This window comes from Lissotriton helveticus, chromosome 1_1, assembly GCF_964261635.1.
Source record: "Lissotriton helveticus chromosome 1_1, aLisHel1.1, whole genome shotgun sequence".
Classification (NCBI taxonomy): domain Eukaryota; kingdom Metazoa; phylum Chordata; class Amphibia; order Caudata; family Salamandridae; genus Lissotriton; species Lissotriton helveticus.
The window spans coordinates 647,991,718-648,006,816 of NC_136057.1; the positions used below are offsets into that span (position 1 = coordinate 647,991,718).

At 46.2% G+C, this 15,099-nt stretch overlaps 1 pseudogene; it reads right to left on the bottom strand.

Moving 5' to 3' along the window:
* Window positions 1-9,348: 9,348 nt before the first annotated feature.
* LOC144762573 (cilia- and flagella-associated protein 410-like) lies at window positions 9,349-10,297 on the bottom strand (annotated as a pseudogene).
* Window positions 10,298-15,099: the final 4,802 nt, after the last annotated feature.

The following is a 15,099-nucleotide window of genomic DNA, read 5'->3' on the forward strand; positions in this document are numbered from 1 at the left end:
TACCACCTACACGGATCAGGAGCATCCAGGCACCAGACTTCATGTTGCAAGAGCATAATGGTGCTGTGCGGTATGGGTATATATGTACTGGGGGCAGGGGGCACTTAGCACAATGTGTGCTCACATCCAAAGGGCTCCCAGGCAATTGAGCACAAATGATTTTCACTCTGAGTGGGCTCCGGGGCAGTTCAGCAGCACGGGGGCTCACACCCACTGGGCCCCGGGGCAGTTCAGTAGCGTGTGGGCTCACACACCCTGGGCAGCTCAGCAGCGCGGGGGCTCACACCCACAGGGTTCTCAGGCAGTTTAGCAGTGACACCCTCTGGTTCATCACTGCCACCCTCTGGTTTATCACTGCCACCCTCTGTTTTACCACTACCACCTTCTGGTTCATTACTGCCACCCTCTGGTTCACCACCACCACCCTCTGGTTCATCACTGCCACCCTCTGGTTCATCACTGCCACCCTCTGATTCATCACAGCACCCTCTGGTTTATCACTGACACCCTCTGGTTCATCACTGTCGCCCTTTGGTTCATCACTGCCACCCTCCGGTTCACCACTGTCACCCTCAGGTTCATCACTGCCACCCTCTGGTTCACCACTGCCACCCTCAGGTTCATCACTTTCACCCTCTGGTTCATCACTGCCACCCTCTGGTTCACCAATGCCACCCTCTGGTTCATCACTGTCACCCTCTGGTTCACCACTGCCACCCTCTGGTTCACCCCTGCCACCATCTGGTTCATCACAGCACCCTCTGGTTCACCACTGTCACCGTCTGGTTCACCACTGTTACCCTCTGGTTCATCACTGCCACCCTCTGGTTCACCACTGCCACCCTCTGGTTCACCCCTGCCACCATCTGGTTCATCACAGCACCCTCTGGTTCACCACTGTCACCGTCTGGTTCACCACTGTTACCCTCTGGTTCATCACTGCCACCCTCTGGTTCATCACTGCCACCCTCTGGTTCACCACTGCGACCCTCTGGTTCACCACTGCCACCATCTGGTTCATCACTGCCACACTCTGGTTCATCACTGCCACCCTCTGGTTCACCACTTCCACCCTTTGGTTCATCACTGCCACCCTCTGGTTCACCACAGCCACCCTCTGGTTCATCACTGTCACCCTCTGGGTCACCACTGCCACCCTCTGGAACATCACTGCCACCCTCTGGTTCACCACTGCCACCCTCTGGTTCATCACTGTCACCCTCTGGTTCATCACTGCCACCCTCTGGTTCATCACTGCGACCCTCTGGTTCCCCACTGCCACCCTCTGGTTCATAACTGTCACCCTCTGGTTCACCACTGCCACCCTCTGGTTCATCAGAGCACCCTCTGGTTCACCACTGCCACCCTCTGGTTCACCACTGCCACCATTTGGTTCATCACTGCCACCCTCTGGTTCATCACTGCCACCCTCTGGTTCACCACTGCCACCCTCTGGTTCATCACTGTGCACCCTCTGGTTCATCACTGCCACCCTCTGGTTCATCACAGCACCCTCTGGTTCACCACTGCCACCCTCTGGTTCACCACTGACACCCTCTGATTCACCACTGCCACCCTCTGATTCATCACAGCACCCTCTGGTTCATCACTGCCACCCTCTGATTCATCACTGTCACCCTTTGGTTCATCACTGCCACCCTCCGGTTCACCACTGTCACCCTCCGGTTCACCACTGTCACCCTCTGGTTCACCACTGCCACCCTCAGGTTCATCACTGTCACCATCTGTTTCATCACTGCCACCCTCTGGTTCACCACTGCCACCCTCTGGTTCATCACTGTCACCCTCTGGTTCACCACTGCCACCCTCTGGTTCACCACTGTCACCCTCTTGTTCATCACTGTCACCCTCTGGTTCATCACTGCCAACCTCTGGTTCATCACTGCGACCCCCTGGTTCACCACTGCCACCCTATGGTTCACCACTGCCACCATCTGGTTCATCCCTGCCACCATCTGGTTCATCACAGCACCCTCTGTTTCACCACTGTCACCGTCTGGTTCACCACTGTTACCCTCTGGTTCATCACTGCCACCCTCTGGTTCACCACTGCCACCCTCTGGTTCATCACTGCCACCCTCTGGTTCACCACGGCCACCCTCTGGTTCATCACTGTCACCCTCTGGGTCACCACTGCCACCCTCTGGAACATCACTGCCAACCTCTGGTTCACCACTGCCACCCTCTGGTTTATCACTGTCACCCTCTGGTTCATCACTGCCACCCTCTGGTTCATCACTGCCACCCTCTGGTTCATCACTGCCACCCTCTGGTTCATCACTGCCACCCTCTGGTTCATCACTGCCACCCTCTGGCTCACCACTGCCACCATCTGGTTCATCACTGCCACACTCTGGTTCATCACTGCCACCCTCTGGTTCACCACTGTCACCCTCTGGGTCACCACTGCCACCCTCTGGAACATCACTGCCACCCTCTGGTTCATCACTGTCACCCTCTGGGTCACCACTGCCACCCTCTGGAACATCACTGCCACCCTCTGGTTCACCACTGCCACCCTCTGGTTCATCACTGTCACCCTCTGGTTTATCACTGCCACCCTCTGGTTCACCACTGCCACCCTCTGGCTCATCACTGCCACCCTCTGGTTCATCACTGTCACCCTTTGGTTCATCACTGCCACCCTCTGGTTCACCACTGCCACCCTCTGGTTCACCACTGCCACCCTCTGGTTCACCACTGCCACCCTCAGGTTCATCACTGTCACCCTCTGGTTCATCACTGCCACCCTCTGGTTCACCACTGCCACCCTCTGGTTCATCACTGTCACCCTCTGGTTCACCACTGCCACCCTCTGGTTCACCACTGTCACCCTCTTGTTCATCCCTGTCACCCTCTGGTTCATCACTGCCAACCTCTGGTTCATCACTGCGACCCCCTGGTTCACCACTGCCACCCTATGGTTCACCACTGCCACCATCTGGTTCACCCCTGCCACCATCTGGTTCATCACAGCACCCTCTGGTTCATCACTGCCACCCTCTGGTTCATCACTGCCACCCTCTGGTTCATCACAGCACCCTCTGGTTCACCACTGCAATCCTCTGGTTCATCACATCACCCTCTGGTTCACCACTGCCACCCTCTGGTTCACCACTGCCACCCTCTGGTTCATCACAGCACCCTCTGGTTCACAACTGCACCTTCTGGTTCATCACAGCACCCTCTGGTTCACCACTGTAGATTATGGGGAGAAAGCACACCTGCCCAGCCTCAAACGGGGGCTGGTTAATGTGTTACTGAATTTGAGCTTCAAGTCCGGCACCTGCTTCCTTTTTTGTAAGTGCTTCCTGTTGTGGTTTAATTTTTGTGACAGCCTGGAGCATTGTGCCATACTTGTAACTATTCTCTGACCCTGCTTAGAGGGTCAGAGCAGGGTCAGAGAATAGTTGCAAGTAGGCAAACACTCTGGAGGCGCCGCACAGGAAGCACTTACAGGGTTACGGCAGGTGCCCAAGTTGAAGTTAATTTCTTTGTAACCATTTTGTAAATGGTTACAAAGAAATTAGCTTCAACGTGGGCACCTGCTGTAACCCTGTAAGTGCTTCATGTACTTCAGTTTTTGAAAATCCATCCCGCATGCGATTTCGCAGATTTTTCTGCGATTTCGCGAGATTCGCAGACCGCGATATTGCAGAAAATCCGCGAATCCCGCGAATGGAACGGATTTTACGCTCATGCTTACAAATTTGGTGTAGCACCGCCTATTAAATAAACCAAAAGTGCGGCTCTTTGTGGGGAGACTGGATGTATTTTCCCTCGATGCGAGGCACAAGATGGCTGCCAACAGTTCCTGGTTGGAACTGTTGCAAGCCAATTAGAGCCAAGCTGGTACTCAGGAGTAGGGCCTGCCCACATATATAAAGTTTTTTTCCTTTAGTACCTCAAAAACTACTGAACGGATTTACACCATTTAAAAAAGGATGCTTTACGCAGCAAACACTACCATTTTGCCAAATTTGGTGTAATTCTGTTCAGCAGTACCAGCTGTTGACGTGTCTAAAGTTTCCTATGGGAAATGCTATTTCGACCACTTTTTTTTTTAGATTTTTCAGAAACTACTGAATGGATTTACACCATTTCATAAAAAGGGCTCTTTCTGAACAAAGGGCTGCCTTTTTGCCAAATTTGGTGTAATTCCAATCTGCAGTTCGGGCTGTAGCTGTGTCTAAAGTTTCCTTTGGAAAATAAAATAGAGAAAACACGTTTTGGGAACCCCCTTTTTTCTCGGCCCCTGCTTAGCGAATCACCCTATAACTTTGAAGATAGGAGCTGACCGGAGCGGGCCATAAGTTTTTTAAATTTTGCAATGATTTGTCAACCGGTGCCAAAGTTATTGGGAAAGCAAAACATGTATTTCCTATGGAAACTAGGCAAAGCAAAACATTTATTTCCTATGGAACCTAGGCTCCGCCCTCATATATAAAGTTTTTTTTAGCTTTAATATCTAAAAAACTACTGAACGGATTTACACTATTTAACAAAAAGTGCTCATTCTGAACCGAGGGCTACCTTTTGCCAAATTTGGTGTAATTCTGTTCAGCAGTTCGGGCTGTAGCCGTATCTAAATAAGCCAAAAGCGCGGCTCTTTGTGGGGGACTGGATGTATTTTCGCTCGATGCGAGGCACAAGATGGCTGCCAACAGTTCCTTTTTGGAACTGTTGCAAGCCAATTAGAGCCAAGCTGGTACTCAGGGGTAGGCTCTGCCCACATATATAAAGGTTTTTATCCTTTAGTACCTCAAAAACTACTGAACGGATTTACACCATTTAAAAAAAGGTGCTTTCCACAGCAAACACTACCATTTTGCCAAATTTGGTGTAATTCTGTTCAGAAGTACCAGCTGTTGACGTATCTAAAATTTCCTATTGGAAATGCTATTTCGACCACTTTTTTTTTTTAGATTTCTCAAAAACTACTGAACAGATTTACACCATTTAACAAAAAGTGCTCTTTCTGAAACGAGGGCTACCTTTTGCCAAATTTGGTGTAATTCTGTTCAGCAGTTCGGGCTGTAGCGGTATCTAAAGTTTCCTATGGAAAATGACATGGAGAAAACACGTTTTGGAACCCCCCTTTTTTCTCACCCCCGACTTGGCAAGTCACCCTGAAACCTTCAAGATAGGAGCTGACCGGAGCGGGCCATAACATTTCCCAAAGATTCGTCAACCTGAGCCAAAGTTAATGGGAAAAGAAAAAATGAGTTTCCTATGGAAACTAGGTCCTAACAATAACTACCTACTGGCGACAACCAGTAGGTAATATATATATATATATATATATATATATATATATATATATATATATATATATATATATATATATGCTCCAAAGAAAAACAGCCAGCATTCGCGGGGGTGGTTAAATCCTTGTTGGATTTATTAGGCACAAAGTTAATGAGCACAAACGCCTTTTAGCGGTACGCCTTTGTCAGTGTAAGGCGGCCGCCATAACGCTCTTCATTTAAATAGATAAACATTCGATCACATGGATTGTGTCACTATTGGGCGCCATCTTAGTGTCAGGCATGACGCTTGTTCGTTGCACACAGCTCAATAAAGCATTGAAAAATTATTTATGGCATAATTCATCAACAATTCTCCACAGTAAAATCAAAATGCATAATCACACAATTTAGGCAGTGAAATTCAGCACTGCCGCGATGCAAAAAAATCAATGTCTGTGGCAGTCACAAGATTCAAAATGCAATTCAGTCTTGGGGGCTACAGCGTCATGCATGGGTGTTGCGCTATTTCGTAAGTAAATTACTACATAATTCGCAATAACGAGATATCGCCCTGGATGGGCATAGCATCGCACATTAGTAACCCCACATCGTGAAACCAAGCAGATAATGTAGCCCTGGATGGGCGTTCTGAAAAAAGAAAAATCCAAGATCAAAAATTCAATCACAGAGACCACACAGGCATGAACATGATTTTATTCTGTGGAGACAAACTAAGATCGCCTTGTGACACATCTTCCCAAACTAAAAAATAACAGTGCTATATACAATATTTACAGATGAACCCTGAGTTCTTCCCCCATGTTCAGTCCCGACGGAGTTTTAGTGGCTAAGTCTATGATGTAACGAGACTCTAGTCTCCTCAGGCATTTTTCCCTATCACCGCCTCGCGGATCTTGAGCCACATGGTCTAGACAGAAATATCCCAAAAGTTTACGATTACTGTTATGGTGTGACTGAAAATGGCATGCTACGGTATAATTACTGTCATTGTTTTGAATTACCCTCTGGTGTTCCAATATACATATTTTGGCCGCATGAATCGTGCTGGTCACATACCTAAGGCCACAAGGGCAGCTTAGGCAGTAGACAACAAAAGGTGTAAGGCATTTCATGAATTTATTGATTTTTATAGGGTCTGTTCTCCCAGGTATAAGGTAAGATGTGGTTTTCTTGCTATCGGCACACGCCTTGCATTTGCTGCATGGGTAAAGACCTGATAATCCCTGTATACTTTTACTTATTGGTGGTAAGTGGCTTTGTACAAGATGATCTTCGAGCGATCTAGTTTTACGGAAAGTCAGGGCGGGATGGGAAGGAATGTCTCGACAAATAATTGGGCCAGATTTCAGTATATTCCAGTTAGAATACATTATTCTCTTCAGACTTTTCGCTGCATTGGAAAAATTTGTAATTAGTCTGAGATTACTGATATCGGTAGTTCTCGTACTGGGGGCATCAGTGATCAAATCAGTTCTATTTTTAGATTCTGTTTATTTCCATGCCTCACTCAGCACCTTTTCTTGATAGCCTTGTTCCCGAAACCTATTAAGACATTCTGCACCAGCCTCTAAGAAGTCTTCTGATCTAGTGCTATTGCATTTGATATGCAAAAGTTCCCCGTACGGGATACTGTTTTTCAAACTAATCAGGTGACTGCTCCGTGCATGAAGCACTGAATTCCCCACTGTGAGTTTCCTGAACAGTGCTGTTTGCATCTTACCATCGGATACGAACACCCTAACATCTAGGTAGGTGACTTCAATAGCACTTATATTGCCTGAAAACCTTAGATTCAAATTGTTGCTATTCAGATTTTCTATGTATTCCAAGACCGACTCTTTACTGCCTCGTCAGACAAGAAAGAGATCTATGTACTGTCTCCAAATAATGGTTTTCTCAACCCGGTGGTCACAGGAGTACGACCATGCCGCCGCTTCTCCCACCAGCCAACAAACAAGTTTGCATAGCTGGGGGCGAAGCAGGCTCCCATGGCCTTCCCTGTTTCTGTCTGTAAATCTGATCCTGAAAAATGAAGATGTTATTAAACAGGCAGAAATGTAAAAAGTCAATAAGCATGTCACTGTGTTCAGCAAATCTTGACGGTCGTTGTTTCAAGATCTGTTGAATAGCATCTATGCCTTGTTTGTGGGCAATGCTCATATATAGGCTAGCTATATCAAGAGTGACCATTAGGAAGTCAGATTCCCATGGACTTCCTTCAATGTATCTCAGAAAATCTTTTGTGTCTCTCGTATAAGAGGGCAGTTCCTGTACAAAAGGAAAAAGATAGAAATCAAAAAAACTGGACATATTCTCCTGGAGGCCACCGACAGATGAAATGATCGGACGCCCTGGCGGTTTCTCCGCATTCCTCTGCATCTTGGGCAGGTGATAAAAGGTAGGTAATCTTGGGTGAGAAACCTGGAGAAATCTGTACTCTTCAATAGAAAGGATTCTTTTTTCGTGCCATTTCAGGATCAGTGTCTCATATTGACTAATGCTCTCCAAATATTCTTTCATGGTGATCGGCAAATCATTTTCCCGATTACTTAATTGCAACAGGGCTTCCTTGCAGTAGTTGGTTTGTGTCTGTAAAACTACGTTGCCGCCCTTATCGGAGGGTTTAATTATTATGTTCATATCAGACTCAAGATCCTTCACAGCCTTCCTCTGTTCATATGAGAGATTCCACAGTGGTTTATCATTACCTCTATCCTTCTCTCTGAGTTTGCGAAGGTCCAACATTATTTTTTCATGAAAGACGTCTATCATGTCTGTAGGTGTCTGTGGTAGAAATTTGGACGCTGGTCTGAAAGGACTGGCCTCTCTAATTTGGGGAATAGTGGAGCTAATTCCAGTTGCTACTGTTCCTGAGCTAGTGATATTCATAGTAGTTCCTTCCATGTCCTGGTCCTCTAATGACGCAAGTAGCTCCAATTCCTGATCGTTCATCGGGCCTTTATGACTGAGATGGAAAAGCGGAGATGCTACTTCAAAATTGCTGGTAGGGCAGAAAGTCAGTCCCAATTGTAAGACTGATTCTTCAGATGTTGTCAGCGTTTTAGGTGTCAAATTTATGATTGTCACATTTTCAGTATTCGTTTCCTTGGGGGTAGGCATTACTTGTATTGCATTGTTCTCTTTGTCCTTGTATAGGTACCTGCCCCTCTTTTTGGGCGGGTGCCCCCCACCTCTCCTGGTGCATTGGTGGCTGACGGGTCCGGCGGTCTTCCCTTCCCCCTCACAGCCACGACTGTCGAATAAGGTCGAACTCCTCATGAAAATGGGAAGGCGCTGATCCGCTTGCTCCTGATCCCCAACACACAACAGGGAGTTAGTCACTGCTCATAAATGACACTGCCTCCCATGAACTCAAATGTTTAGCAAGTTCTGCTTATGCTTTCTTTTTGTTGCTATTCAAAAGGATATTTGGGAACATCCTTACATCCATCCATTCCTTTTGCTCTCCAGTTTGTGCTAAAAGAAATAGCACAACGCTGCTGTGCCACACCCTGTGATCTGCCACCTGCGACATTCATTTGTCTGCCTCTGCTGATCAAGACACTTTAAGAAATTCATCAACAGACTAGCAAGCAGAGCTAATGTTGCCAAAGGAGGGTGGTTTAATCACGGATCACTGGAGCTCTAACTGCTACCCCACACAGTAGACAAGAGATTATCTAGAGTTTTTACCAAGTCACGCTATGTATGACTTCATCTAGCAAGGACGCTGTGCCATTCAATGAGACACAGGGAGAGTAAAAGAACAGCGTTCAAATGACCTTGATAAAATGCGTCAATAGTTTCAACTTGGGGTAGCGCACAAACTATTCAGAAATGCATTAGGAGTAAGGAAATAGGGCCTGAAATGGCAAATGGCAATTACCCACCAGTGTCCGAACTCATTTCCCATTACAAAGTAGACAAAGGAAATTTTCCGCCTTCGTATAACCTGGTGGTGGCATTTCCAGCTCAGGGCAGGCAATGGCATTCCATTCTCTATGAAAGCCTACATCACCTTCTGTCACCATGTCGGCACAGGGGTGTCGTCTGTGTTTTAGCTCCACCATGACTGATGTAGTGAAAATGAAAGATGGACTTCGGTGTGTCTGTCTCTGCCTAGCGCGTGTACTGCTCTGATGCCTAGGCTGGAAAGTGACAGGGCTGCTGATTTTGTTACTGGCCCCTGATGCCAATTTTGTAACAATGCAAAATCAGAGACTCCCGTAGCGAAAGCGGTTTCCACCCTTTGAGCCTCCTGGGGCCTCTCCAACCATGGTGCACAGTGCCGGAGTGGGCCATTGTTACACCGTTCATTCTGCTGCAGCACTTGCAGCATGTCCCCTGGTGCATGGCCTGCAGTCCATTCCTATTGAGCTCTTGCAGCAGCAGGCACTAAAGACGATATCCCCCTCTGTCAACCAGGTGCCACTCCCAGTCTGCTTTGGGGATGCACAGGTAGAGAACTTGTCCCGAGGAAGGGGTTTCATGCCCAGCTGCTCCCTGATCTTGTTGGTCTCCTTCATGCTGAAGTTGAGCAGGTCGCTCTTCATGTCTGCGGAACCAGCGGGCGTTGGATGGCAACTATTGCCTACACTGGCAGAAGGCTGCAGCCGGAGGTCCCCTTCCTCCTTGGCTTTGCCCAGCTCATCCTCACTCATGCCCTGGTTGTCCAGCTTCTGCAGACTGGGCAGAGTCCTCAGGACTGTCATCCAGTATTGGTGGGGGTCCGGGCCACAGCAGGGGTTCTTCCCCAAACAAGGCACCCACAGACAGGCCAGCATCTGCAGGTGACAGATCTCGCGCAGGCTCTGGACGTTCTTACCCAAATAGAGCTCGGGCCGGTTCTGGCACTGGCTGATGCTGAGGGTGATCACCTCTATGTTAGGCATCTACCTGCATACTTAGTTGTCGCTTAACAGGCTGCCTCATCAGTTCAGTTTTCTCACGGTCTCCAACTTGCATGCCCTGGCCTGTGACAGCACTAGCTTACGGGTCAGCTTCATCTTTGTGCTCGTTCACGAGACGTTATTAAGCAGCGTTAACTCCCACAACCTGGGACAAACTTGGTAAATGGCCGCCATGTTTATGCAATACAGAAAGTAGGTTGCCATGCTAGTCCATTTTCCATTTCCGGGCAAGATCACAAAATGAAAACATCAATGAGAGCTCTGTTTAAAAATGAAAGAGGGACTAAAAAAATATTTGCAATGCTATAGGTCTCTCATTTAAGTGCGAGACATATAGCATTGGAAACAAGCGGCCGCCATTGTCCCTGCTGCTGAGAAAGTGAAAGCAGGGATGGCTGCTGAATGTAAGCAAAGCTCGTCGTCATCGTCATGCCTAACCTAGGAAAAAATAATAATAAAGGAAATAGTATACATACAGTGTAACAACCAAGTAAAGGGGCCTGTAACCATGGGAGGATACAAATGACGACATGGTCATACTAAGGAGGGACTAGCAAGCCAATTAACGAATCAGAAGCCAGCATGTACAAAGGACAAAGACGCAAGCCAATTAAAAATATGGGCCAGACAGTGGGCGACGTTTCTCTCCCCTACTGAACTACCACAGATCATCCACAGAACAGCTCTTACGCGCGGCCTCAGGCTCGACCTAAAAAGGCCCTGAAAGCATACAATAGCCTGGTATTTCACCGTTATTGTAGACTTCACTTTGCTTTCCTGCGTCTTCTCTCTTCAGAACAAGGATGTATTTCATTCAGCAGTGTGCCTTATAATTCTTTGATACATTACAGTCAGTATTCTTGTAATGTATGGTTAATAAATAACTCAAATCGGACTTTACTATATAGCAGCCAATTTTCTTTTTTCCCTGCAGATTTTGAGTAAAATGAATGATGATAAGCATTCATGTTCAAACGTCAATATTTTTCTTTCTCTGTTCCATTAGCGTTTAAAATCACACCTCGTCATTCCGGTCACGCATTCATGCTCATGCCTTATGCCTGAGACAAGACAGGGTAACAACAAATTATCAACTCATTAAAAATCGTAAGTTTAAGACCGGTAGTTACAGACATCTCACAAACTCCTCAATGTTCAAACTATTTCAAACCTGAGGTATTCGTAATTGCTATTGACAAAGGGAATATTGTAATAAATTCTTACTCAAATTCCGGAGACTCATCATTTAAATCATTAATGTTGATAGTAAGCGTTCCTTCACAAAACAGTTTGGACCTGTCTGTTACTCGAATTTTAAGCTGACAAGTCTGAAAACAAACAAAAACAGAAGTACATTAATAATAAGGTATATAAATGTCTGTTAAAACATTGCACACAACACATACTGGCTACATTTAGTAATTACCTAACTATTATCATTTCAGTTAGGCATCAACAAATTTGTAAAAATGACAGGATGAGGGTATGGTTCAGTATGAATGTATAAATGAATTCATTTGTTGTTGATTAATTATAATCATTCCATCATTTTAAATTCTGCTAATTGGAAATTCACTGCGCACCTTCAAATAACCTTAGTACTTATATTTTACAACTTGTTAGTAGTATATACCATGAGCCTGTGCATAATTCTTTAAAGCATGTGCTAGTTTTCATTGCTGATTTCACATGTTCAGAATAGGATAACTAATTAAACTCAAATTCATTTGCCAATCAAAAAAAAAAGTTGTTTTCCATTACAGTTCTATTTAAGCAGTTTCTCTGCTGTCTGTTCAGCTGTTGTTGGTGGTACGTTGGCAGTCCTAATATGCAGATCAGGGGGCTACTTTAACAAGTCAACAGACAAGTGGAAGTGAAACTCTCATAAGCTCTAAAGATTTGCATAGCATAACTGTGAGGCACAAGTGAAATCAGTGGGCCAGAAAGTGGACGACTCTTCATTCATTCCTCAGGATGGCAGAGGTCATGTATCCACTCCACCGCCCCAGCCGGACTGTAGACTGACAAATTAAGAGAACACCACAGGTTCTGCAGTGATCTCTGTTCATTCAAAGGAGTCGCTATCACGGCAGCTCCTATGAAGCCACAGAACGGTTTGGTGCACGTTCGCTGTGCTCCTGATGGCTGCACACCAGACTTTGTTGTTTTTTACTAACAAGCTCCCAGAGCAGGAGTTTGTTTCTGAAAAACAAAAATATCTAATGGCTCCTACGCAACTGGGGCCTCATTTATGAGGCTGTGCGTCACTTTTACGCCGCTGGTGCGTCACTTTTTGTGACACACCAGCAGCGTAAAAAGTGTGCCTTGTTGCACCATATTTACAAAGTGACACATCTAGGTAGATGCGTCACTTTGTAAACCCCTGCGCTACATTATACCTACGCCAGGTATAGTGTATGCAGGGGGGCGTTCAAACGCAAGACAGGGTCATAGAAGTGACGCAGTGAAATCTATAAGATTTCACTGCGCCACTTCTAGGACACAAATGTGTCAATTTATTACGCCTGCCTCACAGCAGGCGTAAGACTGACGCAGGCCCTTTCACATGGGGCTTGCTCAATGTGAAAGGACACATTGCTGGAGTTGCGTCACTTTTGTGACACACTCCAGCTATGCGTCACTTTTGCGCCATACAGATACGTCAGAAATACTGACGTATCTGTAACTCCTTGCGCCATGATGCGTCATACTGTAAATATGACGCATCATTGGTCTCGTAAGGAGGGCGCAGTGAAAAGTGACGCATCACTGTTTTCACGCAGCGATGCATCACTTTTCATAAATGAGGCCCCTGTTTTTTTTTTTATAGTTCGTGTTCTGCAGGTTTTATATTTTTTGTGCTCTTAAAGAGAGGACAATAGGAAGTAGTTTCTAAACTTTAGTAAAGAAGGATATTAAGGTATGCGAAAAAAGTCAAGTGCTAAAAACAATGAATCATGATCAGTAAGGTAGGTATAATTAGTACAATAATGAATACCTAGGACATGATTCACAAAATGGAGGATAGCCATACAAGCATAGACGTACACCCTGATTTCACTTAGATGTATAGCAGATTTAGGAAAGTGCAATTAAGTATTTTACAGATTGTTAATTTCCAGACATATTCTGGTTTTACTTAAATTTACACCTATAAGTATGTAAGTCATTAAATATATTAACTGTTCAATTATTTAAAATCGTTATAGTAAAATGAACTTAAAATCGACTCCCCATCCACCCTACCCCTTCCTTCGAACCCTCCAGTCACTTAATTTCATAAAAGCCGCAAATTGTTTTGTTTCCCATTTTGTTGGTGAAATCATTCCTTTCCAACGGGTGGGGTCTATTTTTATATTGCATGACATTTCATTACAATCTGTTAAAAAAATCTTTGAGTTCTTGTGGTTCGGCACGAGAGGCCTGGGGAGTGAATCATTAATGTCACCTTTCTGGTGTATGTGGGTTCAGCTCTAGTTCGTTGTCTTCAAACCGGGTCATGGGATGTTCAATTGTTCAGGTCAGCAATAGGATGCAGCTTCCTCATGCCACATTGCTGTTATGGTTACACTGCTCCCTCTCGTGATGGCCCTGCAGGCTCAACTTTGATGGTGGAAATTGTTCATCTGCTGGACCCAGCTGCGGCCCTCATTGGAGGCTCTTTATTGCCAAATTCCATCTGTTTGTATTTATTGGCTGCCGCTAGTTCTCATGACTGTGGCACGGCAGCGAGTGCCTGTCTGATTAAGTGTGTGAACTTCGCCACTCTCAGGAGGGTACAAATGTTTGTTTCAGAGAAGTACCAGTCTGTGGCCTCCTTGAAGGAAATTGTGCCCTTAACCCTAAAAGTGGGGTGAAGCAGCCGATGACGCCCTCTGGCCAGTTCGGGGCAGCAGCATAGTAGATGAAGCCAGGATTCCTTGCGGTAGTTGCATAACCGACAAGAGGCTGCTCCACCCTTTCAGGCCCATGTTGGGTTAAAGTCAGAGATCATGAGGGAAATTTCCTGCAATCCTGGGCTGAAACTTCTTCTTAGATATTGTGCTTTTCCCAGGATGTTAGATGCGTCTATGCAGTTGTGTTACAGTTGTAGCAGAGTGAGGCCCGATCCTTTTTGTACGAAATGGGCCGGACATGCCGCTTCACAGCATTTGTCCCGGTGGATGGTCGAATCTCGAGTGAGGTCAGGCTCTCTGCTTCCTTCTTCAGGTTCCCTACTGTTTGGCTCAACTTAGAATACAGGGGGAATCCGATTCACTAAACATCGGTTTCAATTAATGTTTGAGGGTATTATCTGAGGCTTTAAGACCCTGATGTAGTACTTAATTAAATCCTACTGCAGAGCCAATTCTGGTGTGCAGAGGCAGAGTTCCAGCCATAGCCTGATATTACGGCTTGTCTTAGTGCCTGCAGCACTGTCTTGTAGGCTTTTAACTGGGCTCCTGCAATGAATTTGTCTAGAGCTCCAGGAAAGGCCAGGTGGCTGTAATGGATGGCCGGGTTACATTTTGGCTTGGGAACAGTCAGTACTGGCTGTGTTGTTGGACTTGACAGGCGATGACTTAAGCATCTCAGTGAGAGGATTGCATGGTTGGTTTTGATGTTTAGATGTTTTACGTGTACCACAGGCGTGACCCCCAGATAGTTGTAGGCTGATGCTGTTCCTATTTGATGGTTTCCCAGTTGCCAAGTTGCTTGCTTTTGTGGGGTGTTTGCTGAATACTACTATCTTCATCTTGCTCTGATTGACTAACAGGCTGTTTTCCTTATTGTACTTTTTGAGTTCATATAGGGCTCGCTGAAGGCCCACCCTGGTGTGGTCCATTACCACTGTGTCATCAGCGTAATGGAGGGTTGCGAGCCTGACCTTGCCCAGTCTCTGGGGCACTAAGCTGGCT